Genomic DNA, 15,728 nt, shown 5'->3' on the forward strand with positions numbered 1-15,728 from the left:
TCGTTTTGATGAGTCACATGACTCACATGTATTGTGTTGAAGTGTTGACCCAATTAGAATTACAAAGTTGGCCACCACACCTTCGTCTTTTACGAGAAGAGAACCATTACATATTGTTATTTCACTTTAATTTAATTTAATTAAATTATACAGAGAGTTAATTTTAGACAAAAACATATAACAACTTACATATAAAAGGTTACATCTCAATCAAAACTGATAAATTACCGCGAGTTAATGTTAATAAATTCGGTCAAGAAAAAAGAAATATATGTTTTGTTTGAAGATATGAACGTACGAAAAGTATGAAATCTGATATTACATGTCATCTTATGTGAATTTTCTTATTACTATTATTTTCTTATTACTATTATTTTGAAGGAATGGCAATAGAAAGCTACGGGCGGGAATACGGGAAGTGTGGAAGAAGATGATTGATAATTTAGGAAAAATAATCGGGGGGCAATTGTATATAATTTTAAAATTTTCGGACGAAAAATCGAAACTTATACACTTCTAACCAAAACATTGAGGTGTGAGATTAAATATATAAAATGTAATATTTAATCTTGTAGCCTATATAATCATTTATATTATATTAGATCAAAATATATTTATTAACCTATTAATAATTAGTTGGTAATTGTTGATGGACCATATTACCCTTATTAACTAATTGGGTTTCCTCTTGGGTGTATAAATAAGGGGCTTATTAGAGAGTTAAAGGGTTACACACATTACACAATCACAACCCTCATAACATCAAACAAATCGACTCTTTCCCCATAACCGAAATTACCCTACTTCGGTTTTCATCACCATCATAACTTACACCCTAAGGAGGAACCAGATCATCCTGACAATCATGTCGAACTCAATGGCTGCATCTCTGACTGGATTCTCTGCTGGCCTGTCTGCTGTAACAGGTATTATTCATGTTTTCCATTACATTTAAACAGAACTGATCCAACATGTGGTATCAGAGCATATGTTGATAAACCAGTTCTGTTTTCGTATCCATTATTCTTGGATCAAAATCTGGAAAACGGAAGTTTTTTAAGCCTTAAAATCAAAAACTGTTTTCGGGTTGTTTGTGACCGAAATCCCTGTTTTCGGAAACTGTTAATTGATAAACCAACTCGAAATTATAAAGATTAAACTTATTATCACGAAATCCCTTACAAAACCATTAAAATCAGGTTTCGGATTTCCAGATTACGTTCTTATTTTGTTAGGGTTCATCATAATGTTCTAAGAAAACTCGAAAATTCCCTAAGATTTGGAATATAATTTAGATTAGTGGGTGTTTTTCCTGTTTTTGATCTTATTTTTATCTAATAAAATTCCGAAAACTGTTAAAGAGATATCAGTTATTATTTTCGAAATATTTTGATAAGTTTAGATCAGCATTAAAACAGGAAACATTATCCCACAATCCCTTAAATTTCGAGTTTTCAGTTATTATCACAAAACAGCTGTTAACGAGGTTGCTACTCGCAACCATGAGGTTGCGACTCGCAACCATAACGTGATTTATCGCAACCATGAGATTGCGACTCGCAACCATAACGTGATTGATCGAAACCATGAGATTGCTACTCGCAACCATGAGGTTGCTACTCGCAACCATGAGGTTGCGACTCGCAACCATAACGTGATTAGTCGAGACTATGGTTGCGACTCGAAACCATAACAGCACAACTCGAGACTAAGGTTGCGACTCGAGACTAAGGTTGCGACTCGAGACCATGACTCGAAATCTCAAAACTTAAGCTGTTTAAAAGTGAACTAAAAATTTTTACAAAACCAAAATAGCTATTAAATACTTGGTTTTGTTAATACTTAATTCATTAATCAGAATCAGATAATTTTACAAAACCAAAATAGCTTTACTTGAATGAGCTTCTGATGTATTAATTCTGGCCAAAGCTGATTTAATACATCTATTTATTGTTCAAGTATTATAAAAGGCTATGTTAAGTATGCATTACAAACCTGAAATGTCTTAATTCTGGCCAAAGCTGATTTAATTCATTTATGTTTAGCATGCTTGACAAGTGCATAACTAAAGTGATTGTCTCATTTCTGGCCAAAGCTGATTTGTCACGATTGCTTTGCACACATACTTAAATGACTACACTTCTGGCCAAAGCTGATTTGTCTTCGTTTAAGTAGAATTTTACTAAGTCTATTATTTTGATGTTAGTAATAGACATTATCACAGCTTCATAATTATATTGGTCATTATTTATGCCTGCCTTAGTGTAACAAGCCCATTAGATCACATTAGGATTTCTTCTTTTGTATCATAACTTGCTCATCTTATTTCCACTACCAGCACCCAATTGCGGGATTCCACCTTTGACTGGTGATAACTTTGCTGAATGGAAGGATGCCCTCATGCTTACTCTAGGATTGCTAGACTTTGATTATGCTCTAAGAGAGAATAAGCCAGCGGACCTTACCGCTACAAGTACTGCTGCTGAGCAGATAGTCCATGACAAATGGACTAGGTGTAACCTCATGTCTCTCATGTTCATGAAGCAATCCATTCATAACTCAATCAGAGGGGCCATTCCTGATTCTGAAAATGCTAAAACCTATCTGGCTTCTGTGGAGGATCAATTCAAGGGAACATCAAAAGCACACGCTAGCACTCTTATCCTCAAGCTGGTGACAACTAAGTATGATGGGAGGAGCGGCATTCGCGAACACATCATGATGATGCATGATATGGCCAATAAGCTGAAGGGCCTAGAGATGGAAATCAGTGATGGTTTTCTCGTTCACTTCATCATCACTTCGCTTCCTTCGTCCTATGAAGCTTTCAAGATCAATTACAACACTCAGAAGGACAAATGGACGATGAGTGAGCTGATCGCTATGTGCGTGCAGGAGGAAGAGCGTATGAAGATGGATCGCACTACTGATGTTGCTAACTTCACCACTTCCAGCTCAAAGAAGAGGAAGAACTCTTATCATAGAAAGGATGCTTCTAAGGTTCAAAAGCCAAATCCAAATCCTAATACAAGTGCATCTTCCAGCTCTAAGAACTCCTTAGGCAAACCCTATTGCAAGTTCTGTAAGAAAACAGGACATAAGCAAAAGGAATGCCCTGACTTTAAGGAGTGGCTGGCTAAGAAAGGTAACGATTTTTTCATGATACTTGAGTCCTTTAATTTAAATGTTCCTGCTAATTCTTGGTGGTTTGATTCTGGTTCTATGGTTCATGTAACCAATTCACTTCAGGGATTCCTTACAATCCGGAAGCTGGGAAGAAACCAAAGAACACTTAAAGTTGGGGATGATCGGGAATTAGAAGTGAAGGCCATAGGAACATTACAATTATTTTTGAAAACTGGTTTATGTATTAAACTTTATGATACCTTATATGTTCCTGAGGTAACTCGGAACCTTGTATCAGGACCAAAGTTAGACATGGACGGTTTTGTCGTTTCTCATGGTCATCGCAAACTCTCTATTCTCTATGATTCCGTTGTTTATGGTACTGGCATTCTGGATGGTGGTCTCTATAGATTAGAACTCGATGATAATTTTTCCAAATCTTTGTTGTCATATAATATTAATGAATCACTCACAAAGATGGAAAAGAAACAAATTCGAGACTTAGAGACTTCATCTATGTTGTGGCATCAACGTTTAGGCCACATCTCAAGAGAACGATTAAATCGTCTCGTAAAGGATGAAGTCTTACCTCCTCTCGATTTCACCGATTTTGGAACATGTGTCAAATGTCTTAAAGGCAAAATGACATCAGCGAATAAGAAAGGTGCCACTAGGAGCTCTAATTTATTAGAACTCATTCACACTGACATTAGTGGTCCCTATCAAATCGCTGGCATCACAGGACATACTTCATTTATCACTTTCATTGATGATTATTCTCGTTACATGTACTTGTATCTTATAAAGGAAAAGTCTGAATCTCTTACAACTTTTAAAGATTATAAAGCTGAAGTTGAAAAGCAATTAGATCGTCAGATTAAAGTTGTGAGATCAGACAGAGGCGGTGAATATTATGGAAGACATACTGATGTGGGTCAAGCTCCTGGTCCATTTTATGAGTTTTGTAAGGGCCAGGGGATTGTGAACCAATACACCATGCCAGGTACACCTCAGCAGAATGGTGTCGCTGAACGAAGAAATCGTACCCTTATGAACATGGTGCGCAGTATGTTAGCCAACACTAATTTACCATTATTCCTCTGGACTGAAGCATTAAAAGCAGCTGTTCATATACTCAATAGAGTTCCTTCTAAGTCTGTCCCTAAAACTCCTTATGAACTTTGGACAGGAAGGAAACCGAGTCTTAAATATATGAAAGTATGGGGCTGTATTGCTGAAGCAAAATTATATAATCCTTTCCTAAGGAAACTTGACCCTAAAACAGTTACCTGCTTCTTTATCGGGTATCCTGATCATTCAAAGGGTTATCGTTTCTATTGTCCTTCCCATGTCACCCGTATTGTTGAAACCAAGCGTGCCGCGTTCCTGGAGGATTTCAAGGTCAGTGGGAGCAGTACCAACCCTTATGAAGAATTGCAAGAAGTACAAGACGCGGGGGGGAGAGACTCGTCGCTTACCATTACTCCGTTTACTCCTCTTGTACCACATGCAACTGCACCTGAAGCCACTGCACAAACTCCAACTCCACAACCAGAACCCATTATACCTCATAACGAAGGCACATCAAACGCTCAAAACCAAGACAACGCTCAACCCGAAAATCAGCTCAGGAGGTCATCTAGGCAAAAACGGCCTACTAATTGGGATGATTATATTACCTACCTGACTGAAATGGATGCTGGAAAGCTCAATGATCCTATCTCTTATAATGAAGCCATTAGCAGTGATCAGTCTTCTGAATGGAACAAAGCAATGATTGATGAGCTTGAATCCATGAAGAAAAATGACGTTTGGGATTTGGTAGAATTACCCAACGGTGTCAAACCTGTAGGTTGTAAATGGGTATTCAAAACAAAACTGGATCCGAATGGGAACGTTGAACGCTATAAAGCGAGATTGGTTGCAAAGGGCTACACTCAGAAAGAGGGAATTGATTATCAAGAGACGTTTTCACCTGTCTCTCGTAAAGATTCATTAAGGATCGTTATGGCCCTAGTAGCTCATTTTGATTTAGAGCTGCATCAGATGGACGTCAAAACTGCTTTCCTTAACGGAGACTTAGACGAAGATGTTTACATGAAACAACCTGAAGGCTTTAAACCTGAAGGTCAGGAGCATCTAGTCTGTAAGTTGAAGAAATCCATTTATGGGTTAAAACAAGCATCACGTCAATGGTACCTCAAGTTTGATGAAGTCATGAAGAGGCAAGGTTTTATGAAGAATCAAGTGGATCAATGCACCTACCTCAAGATGAGTGGGAGTAACTTTACTATACTTGTCCTTTACGTAGATGACATTCTATTGGCAAGTAATAGTTTAGACATGTTGCATGAGTCGAAGCGGTTACTCTCGCATAACTTCGACATGAAGGATCTCGGAGATGCTTCTTACGTCATTGGCATCGAAATTCACCGAGATAGACACAAAGGGATCTTAGGATTGTCTCAAAAGACCTACATAGATCGTGTCCTTACACGTTACAACATGCAACAGTGCAAACCCTCCGTCGCTCCAGTAGTTAAGGGAGATGTTTTCGGTTCATTCCAGTGTCCGACAACAGAGGTTGAAAAGGAGCAAATGAGCCAGATACCTTATGCGTCAGTAGTCGGGAGCCTGATGTATGCTCAAGTCTGTACTCGCCCAGATATCGCTTATATTGCTGGAATGCTAGGCCGTTATCAGACTAATCCTGGCCTAGATCACTGGAAAGCAGCTAAGAAGGTCCTCAGATATCTGCAAGGGACGAAAGACTATAAACTGACTTATAGAAGAAGTGATCACTTAGAAGTGGTAGGTTATTCTGATTCTGACTTTGCCAAATGCAAAGATGACAAGAAATCCACTTCGGGCTACATCTTTATGTTAGCAGGCGGACCTATCTCATGGAAGAGTCATAAACAACAGTTAACTACAACTTCCACAATGATGGCAGAATACATTGCTGTTTACAACGCAACCTGTCATGGAATGTTGCTTAGAAATCTGATCACTGGACTCAAAATTGTTAATTCCATTTCTAGACCATTGAAGCTTTACTGTGATAACTCAGCTGCCGTTAGTTTCTCGAACAGTAACAGTTCGACTGGAGCTGGTTTATATCTCGATACAAAGTACTTGTTCGTACGTGAACGTGTTGAGGAAAATAATCTTTGTATTGAGTATATTAGTACTAAAGATATGCTAGCGGATCCGATGACTAAAGGTCTCCCACCTAAAGTTTTCGAAGAACATGTATCGAATATGGGACTTACTAAAGACCTTGTTTAATGGCATATTGTACTAGCTTATGTTTTAATTAATAAAATTTCCTCAGTTTGATTTTGTATGTCTCTAACATATGTTCTGCCGGTGTAATGACATATAGACAAATATAAATACAAATCAGACGCTAAAGGGCTTATACATATTTTGATCGTAACTGTTAGGTTTTAAATTGAGGCTATAGTATGACTAATGGGGGTCCTGAGTCGAATGATGATTCAACGGCTGTATTTCTCTGCTATAGTTCTTGGTTTAAAGCTAAAATGAGTGTTAACTCCTGGCCAGGCTTACCTAATACTCATGATAAATGATTACTTGGCTAAGTGGGAGAATGTGAGATTAAATATATAAAATGTAATATTTAATCTTGTAGCCTATATAATCATTTATATTATATTAGATCAAAATATATTTATTAACCTATTAATAATTAGTTGGTAATTGTTGATGGACCATATTACCCTTATTAACTAATTGGGTTTCCTCTTGGGTGTATAAATAAGGGGCTTATTAGAGAGTTAAAGGGTTACACACATTACACAATCACAACCCTCATAACATCAAACAAATCGACTCTTTCCCCATAACCGAAATTACCCTACTTCGGTTTTCATCACCATCATAACTTACACCCTAAGGAGGAACCAGATCATCCTGACAATCATGTCGAACTCAATGGCTGCATCTCTGACTGGATTCTCTGCTGGCCTGTCTGCTGTAACAGGTATTATTCATGTTTTCCATTACATTTAAACAGAACTGATCCAACATGAGGGGCACCCCCGGGCACCAATTGGAAACTCAATATCATAAGTTAGATAATTAGTATCATGCACTTTTAAACTAATAGGCATAGGTTATAGATTATCACTATATTCACTATCACCTTTTGCATTAAAACACACCCAATCCTAGGTGAGAAACATCACAATAGATGACCAACTCATCGGTTCCATCGGCTAGCTAGCACCAACACTAGTGCATCACAAACTTATCTTTTGAGAAACAAAAAAACTCATATTGCATGTTGTTTCACATGTTTAAGATATCTTTATGGGTTAGCTTCGTCAAAGGTAAAGTGATACTTGAGAAATCATTATTGACGCATTGATATTGCCCGACTAAGTCAAGAAAATTTCAGATCTCAGAAGGATTTTAAGGAGGGTGTCATTTCATCATTGTTTTGATCTTAGAAGGGTTAAGCATGAATAATGAGTGAATTTATAATATGTTTCAAGAACTAGACTTTGCAAACACAACTCACACTAGGTAAACTTAGCAAAAAACTTCCCTTCTCTCAACTTCTCTAACATGTCTCACACCTCCATAACATTCTCTCTCTGAATTTTAGGATAAACAAAAATATCATCGATGAACACACAAAGCCGATCCAACATATTTGGAGGCCCTAAGTGAAGTACAAAGTCGGAGCCCTTGTGAGACTTGAACCTAAAAAAATATCAAATGACAATAGCAAATCATAATATCAAGTTGTAAAATCACAAATATCAAATCAAAAAATGTTTTCTATGGTTACTAATCAATTCCAAATCGCAACATCTGCAGCAATCAGTTATCCACAGCTTCTCCCCCATTGGTAGAGGATGCATAATTGTGTTTAAGAAAAAAAAGGGATTTGGTAACTTATGAATTCAAGAAAAAAGGGATTTGACCAATAATCCTTCAAGTTTTCGGTCATTATGTGTTTGTTCATTTGGACATGTACTATAGGAAAAAAAATATAAAAAAATATTTGGAGGCCTCTATTTTTGTAGCCCTAGGCTTTCGCATAGAATGCTAAGCCTATCGGTCCAGCCCTGCGAACTCAATGATTGATGGATCATGAATAAGCAACACACTTGATATGATCCAAATGATGAAGACATTAGTTAAACCAAATGGGATCACCATATAATCACAATGTTCATATCTAGTGTGAAATACTATTTTTGAAACACCATCTTCTTTCACTTTTAGTTGATAATAGCCATAACTCTAATCAATTTTTGAGAACCAACAAACTCCTTGAAGATTTTTTGAACGGTAAATTTTTATTTATACTTTGTGTGGGACTTAAATCCATGATCTCCTTGAAGATGATTAAACAAGTTATCCGTTCTGGGTATAACGAATAGTGGAGGGTTCGAATGAGAAGAAATTTTTTGTAAGAATAAAAAAGAAGAAATTTTAACCAATAACAATAATTCATTTTACTTTATTTGATTTTTTTTATTTAATATTAATGTAAGGTATATTGGTAAACATAGATAGATCATTAGTTGGTAATCTTCCTTTTTAATAGTTACCTACATTAAATTTGTAACTTATTTTCAAAAAAAAAAATATTTTTTTTTCAAAGAAGAAAAATAAAAAATAATTTAAATTGTAGTATAAATTACAAGGTGTGTAGGATGAATTACGAACTACGTATGATAAATTTCAATATTTGTAGAATAAATTTCAAAACGTGTAGGGCAAATTTTGATGTGTGTAGGCAAAATTTTAGTGTAGAAGATGATAATCTTTATGACTAGTTAATTAGTCAAATATAATAATAATAAGATGAGAGAAAAACTATTTAATATTTTACAATTGTATTATTTGTTCTTTTTATTCTCAATTTAATTTTCTTATATAATGAACCGTCCCTAACGAATAAGTATTCTTCTAAGTCACCTTATTCAATTATCGATACTTTATTATAACTTTATTGTAATCTAATTATTTAAAACCTTTATAAATCATATGCTATTAAATATTTTGGATGGTAAAGATCGACAAATACAAAGCATAGTTCATACAAGAACATTGACTATTTTATGGCAGTCAAACCTACAACTTAATTAACTTATAATTAATTTATTATTGTAAACAATATATATAGGTAGACAAGGCTAAAGTTAATATATATTCACACCTATAGTGTAGGTATGTATTTGATTAAGTAATAAAATTTGGCAGCTTTGTTTGAATGTTAGAGAGTTGGCATGCATGGGTCGATGTGTAAAAGTTAAGTTGGTGCCTCGTAGCATGCATGACGGTAGACATCCGTATCTTCTATTCCACGCTACCAATACTATTTTTCTTTTATTTATTTGTCCTCACTTTACATGGCAAAAAAATACTATTTTTATGCACTCCTTGTAAAACAACATTAATTTATAGAGATAATTTTTTAAGAGTTAAATGCTTGATTGGTCCCTGTGGTTTTCAAAAAATTCACACTTGGTCCTAGTGGTTTACTAATTACACTCGTGGTCTCAAAACTTGTCAAAAGTGCACTCGGTTGGTCCCCAGCCCTAACTTCAGTTAACTTTCTCTGTTAAGTCCATGTTAAATGACCTGAATACCCTTGCTTATTAATCCCTACCATCTCACCCACCCCTGATTCCCTCTGCTCTTCTTCGATGACAGCCACACACCCATCTTCAGGTCTCTCTCTTCTCAAACAAGAAGCACAGCCGCCACAACCTCACCTCCGCCACCATCTCACCCACCACCACCATCTCACCTTCGCCACTTCTCACCTCCATCCCTACATTGTCAGACTCTGCACCGGAAATCCACCACCATCTCACCTCCGCCGTGCACAAAAATGACGCCTCAAAGCCTAGGTATCGGTTTCTATTTACGAATAGTCAGCGTTTCTTCGTTTTTGTTGAATTTACGGTTCGGAATTGCTAGTTTTTGGTCGATTTATGTGACGCCTCAAAGCCTAGATCGAAGTTGCAGATTGTTGCTTTTTGTTAGATCTTAATTGCTAATTTCAGCTCGATTTTGTGTATTTGCAATGTATATTTTCTGTATTTATGAAAAATGTTACAAAAATGAGCTCAAATCTGGTGAAATTTGACATTTCAGAGCTGAGATGGTGGTGGTGGGTGAGATGGTACCTTGAAGAAGGTTAGCTGCATTTTTTTAGGGATTTAAGGGACCGATTGACACCCAAATAGGGCGGATGGTCCGACAAAGCACACACCCATCTCCTCTCTCTCGATCTATCCTGGGTCCGATCGACGCTGGTCGTCTTTCCGGCGACCCACCGCTGACGAAATGACGATGATGATGATGATGATTAACGCGATGAGGAAGATGATGGACGCTGATTTTGATGTTTTTGTTGTTGATTAACGTGGTGACGAAATGGTGGCGGAGGTGGGTGAGATGGTGGCGGAGGTGGGTGAGATGGTGGTGGGTTAAACATAGCAGTAAGAAGATGAAGATGATGATGGTGATGAAGATGATTATAAAGTCAGAAAGGTGTTGAAATCCTTTTGTTAATGAGCAAGGGTATTTTGGTCATTTAACATGGACTTAACTGAGATATTTAACTGATGTTAGGGCTGGGGACCAACCGAGTGTATTTTTGACAACTTTTGGGACCAAGCGTGTAATTAGTAAACCACTAGGACCAAGTCTGCAATTTTTGAAAACCACAGGGACCAACCAAGCATTTAACTCATTTTTTAACGGTCAACGAATTCTTAAAATGGGCTACTGGTGAAATTCACCATATCAGAATACACTCGTCTTCGAATCGGGGAAAACCCTCACCTAGGGCCGAAGCCTGTGAACACTCGCCCAAAGGCATGACAGTGCGGTGAGATAAAACCCGCTCAATTCAAGGATCGCACTAGCGGTCTCCACCTATTCTCCTAGCCTCCCATCATCACAAAGTGCCGTAGAAAATAATGGGGATGGCAGGAATCGAAACTGAGTCCCTTAGAACACAAGTCTCTCCTTTACCACTCCATCACCACCTTTATAGAGAGAAATTAATCTATATTATCTGAGTGAGAATTTGAAGGTAAATGTTTTCACAACATGTTCTAATTAAAACCACATCGTTCAGATTAAATCTGTAAAAGAAACTAATAAAAATATTTGTTTAACTATTTTTTTTTCTTTACCGTTTGTACATTTTAGCTACTTGAATTTATTAAAAAAACTAATTAAAACATTTGTTTCAATCTTTTTTTTTCTCCACTATTTTAGCCTATATATCCTTTTTTTCAAGATTACACACATATTTCTTCCTACTCTATAAATAAAAATAATTTGTGAATATTTATCACCATTTCAAGTTATCTACATTTTTCTTTTTTCCCATCTCTATCTTATTTAACTTTGGATTATTATTATTTAGTTATGGATAGTTATTATGTTATTAATCAAATAAATTTAATATGAAATTAATTATAAATATTCTAAATTAACTTTTATTTTATTTAAAAGCGTGTATTTAAGTCTCCAAATATTACAAAGTTCAAAAATATGTTTTTTTTAAATAAAACAAGGAATAAAAATACTAATGACATTAACAATTATTAGATTATGAGTGAATTCAAAATTTTTCAAATTTTATGTGTTGGATGGTTTAAATAGTAAAAATACAATATGTCAAAAAAATAGGTGCTGTTAAAAAAATTCAAAATTTAGTTTTTAAATTTTATATTTATTTATAACTGTAATTTAACTTAATTTAACCGTATTAAAAGGATATTTAAAGGACTAAGTACGCTTTAAAAAATAACTTAAATTTATAAATGTCACGTCATTGATCATTTTTAAACATATTTTGACGATTATACGTGTTAGCATGATAAATTATATTTTATTTAACATGTGCAATACACGGATTTTATAGACAAATTTTTTTATTACCAAGTATAACATTACATTTATTCAACTCGTGTCATACACAAGATTCTAAAACCATGTGTAATGGTTTCATTATTTTTAACTGTTACGTCATAAATTGTCTGTCACATTACTAACACATCTCCATACCACTTCTTTTCACTTTATTTCAATCATTACCTTTTTATTTAAATATACTCTTTTTCAATCATTACCATCACTATTCTATCATTGATCAGTCGTAGAATATCCATCGCTAAAACTATCACTCATGTACACTTTTTCTGACAAAGCTTCACTAATGGCATAACGACAATTGACGCCTTTACTACTCATAGATTACTTTTTGAACACTGGCGTATTCAGGCTTAATGGCATGCCTATTCATTATCTAGGTATATATCCATAATTAAATAGAATTACAACCCTCCATTGTTAGCTTGACACTTGAGGATGACGTCAAACCGTTCTAGGAGAGAACTGACTAGCTCGTAAAACCCTCTGACTTGCTTTCTTCGAGAAATTCGCTGACAACAAGATTTGAACCCGGGTCTTTCCTTTTAGAGAAACACATAGCACCGCTGGACATGAAGATCTTTGGTTACTGATAAATTACTACGCTTTTTCCCATGACATGAAGACCTTTGGTTACTGATAAATCCATCAAGGAGAGTCTATTTTATAATATAACAATTATGTTGATCAGTTCTGTTTAAACATAAGGGAAAACATGTAAATAATATCTGATACAACAAACAGGCCAGCAGAGAATCCAATCAGAGACGCAGCCACGGAGTTTGACATAGTTGTCTGCTTGATCTGGTTCCCCTTTAGGATGTATCTTCTTGATGGTAGTACCGAGTTCTTTAGGGTTGAAGAACTCGTAGTAATGGAGAGAGAGGAGGGGCGATATTGAGTGTGATGTTATGAATGTCTAACCCTAATCCCTCTCTAGTAGTCTCCTTATATACACCCAAGGGGAAACCCAATTAGTTAATTAGGGTAATATGGCTCATCAACAATTACCAACTAGTTATAGTATAGGTTTTATATATTTTGATCTATATTATATAAATGATAATGATGGCTACTAGATTAAATATAAATAAATAAATATTTAATCTTACATTCTCCCACTTAGCCGAATAATCATTTATCATGAGTATTAGATTAGTCTGATCAGAAGTTAATACTCATTTTAGCTTTAAACCAAGAACCGTAGCAGAGAAACACAACCGTTGAATCATTATTCGACTCAGGACCCCCATTAATCATACTACAACCTCAATTTAAAACCTAACAGTTATGATCAAAACAAGTAAGCCCTTTAACGTTTGATTTGTATTTATAGTTGTCTATATGTCATTACACCGGCAGAACATATGTAAGAGACATACAAAATCAAACTGATGAGGAAAATTAATTAATAGTTAGTCATTCATAGTACGATATGCTGTTGTACATAGTCATCAATACACCTCGTGATTATTATAAGCGCTTACATAATAGTTATGGGTGTTAGACCTTTAGTTATAGGATCCTTAAGCATATCATGAATGTATTCAATACAAAGATTTAGTTTCCTCAATTCGTTCATAAACGAATAATTAATTGCGTATCGAAATTTAATGCAGCACCTCTCGAACTGTTACTGTTCAAGGAGACATGGTAGCTGACTTTATCACAACAAGTCTTCAATATATTAATTATATGGAGTTAATAAAGTCATGAGTCCACCGATAAATTTCCAACAACATTTAGTGACTATTTCTTTGTGATCAACAATATATTATGTCGTTTTAACTTATGTTGTTATCAGTTTATTATGATTCCTCCATGAGATAGGTTTTGTCTGCTGACATAAAGATATACCCAAAATTACATTCTGTCATTTTTGAATATCACAAAGTTAGAGTAATCAACCGGTTTGAGTTCTCACTTCTTGTTTAAAATATAGTCTCTCGTTTCTTTTAAAGATATTGTAATATTCTATTAGATGCTTCATATTAATCTAGACATATCTAGTGTGTTGCAAAGTGAGTAATATCTAAATGAGTATAGACTTAAACTTACATAAGGCTTCTAATTAATGAAGCGTAAGAAAATGATCTCATTTATCGTATTATCCTCTAAAGGAGAGCAGTGTTGTTTGTTACATATGCAAGGACCAATTTAATGTTAAACTTATGGAACGGAAGTAATGTCCCATTTGGTCTATCTCAACATGTTATGATATCTATTATGTAAGAGATATCTCTGAGATTTATTATATCAAAGTTTGTGTTAACAATGCTTTGACTTATGTAACATATACTTGTCAAAAGAATATAATCTATATAGACAAGTTTATCTTAGTTGCTCCCACTTATCTTGAGTAGGTACATTAATCCACTAGGTTCTTGATGAAAATAATTGCGTTAAGATTTCATCACATTATGATGTTTTCATTAACCCATACATGGATTTTATTGGCTTATAGACAAACTGTTCTTTAACCTTAAGTTTAGAACTTTCAGGTTGTTTTATGAACATGTAAATATGTCAGCCAGTTGTTAGGGAAAATTGTTTTAATGTTCATTTAATGTAGCCTTAAACTATTATAAGCTACTAGAACAGTGATGATCCTCAAAGAAATCTTTGATAATTTATCTCTTCCTAAGTATAACCTTTGACAATCAATCATGCTTCTTAGTGTCTTAACGTTTATATATTAGGATTTGGTTTAGTTATGAACACTCTTAAGTAATTCAATCAAATCCCAAATGTTATATGAACACATAAAATTAGTTTTTACTAGAAAACAGTTTTATTCCATTCAGAAGATTGATTGACGCTAATGGCTTAAGTAGAAGAGATAGGATCGGTAAACTTTTCCAAAATCCATTTCAACTTCAATTAGGGAGGTTTTGTAATCATCAAAGTTAGTAGGCTTTTAAACCTAGATGACCTCCTGAGTTGATTATTGGGTTTGTTAGAAGTTTCAGTTTTATGGATTAGCTCTTGGTTAGGTTGCTATCATTTTCATTCTAAGTTTGTAAGAGTTGGTGCAGTATGGTGTACAAGAGGTGTAATAGGAGTTAAATTCGGAGTGAAATTTAATGACACTCTTCCCCCCGCCTCTTGTATTCCTTGCAAGTCATGATAAGGACTTTGACTGCTCCCACTGACCTTAGAAATCTTTAGGAACTCAGCATGCTTAGGGTCAATATTTAACGACCAAACAAATTCTAATAGAGAAACAAGTTAATGACGTTAGTCGTTGTGATTTCTCTTGTTTGAGGATTATATTAGTTTAGGTAAGAAATCTAAGTGTGCCCACAATTAAGCAACAATGAAACTTTTGTAAGAGTAGCATTAGATTTTAAGGAGACAAGTTATGATAGAACAGTGTCAAGATGGAGCAGTGTCTTGTACAAAAGGTGTAAATTTAGGTAATGTAAAATTTTCACTCCCCCACCTCTTGCAACTATTGCAAGTTATTATTAAGACACTTAATGCTCCCACTGATCTTTAATATCTCTAAAATGCTACAAGAGAAGTTTCAGTGAGCTACGTGACGTGGGAACCTATCACATATACGTTAGACTTTATTTGATTTCTTTAATGTCCAGATGTCATAAGAAACTTTAGGGACATATTTAATAGAAATCTTATTAAGTATATATATATATATGAATAGA

This window comes from Helianthus annuus, chromosome 4, assembly GCF_002127325.2.
Source record: "Helianthus annuus cultivar XRQ/B chromosome 4, HanXRQr2.0-SUNRISE, whole genome shotgun sequence".
In the NCBI taxonomy this organism is placed as follows: Eukaryota; Viridiplantae; Streptophyta; class Magnoliopsida; order Asterales; family Asteraceae; genus Helianthus; species Helianthus annuus.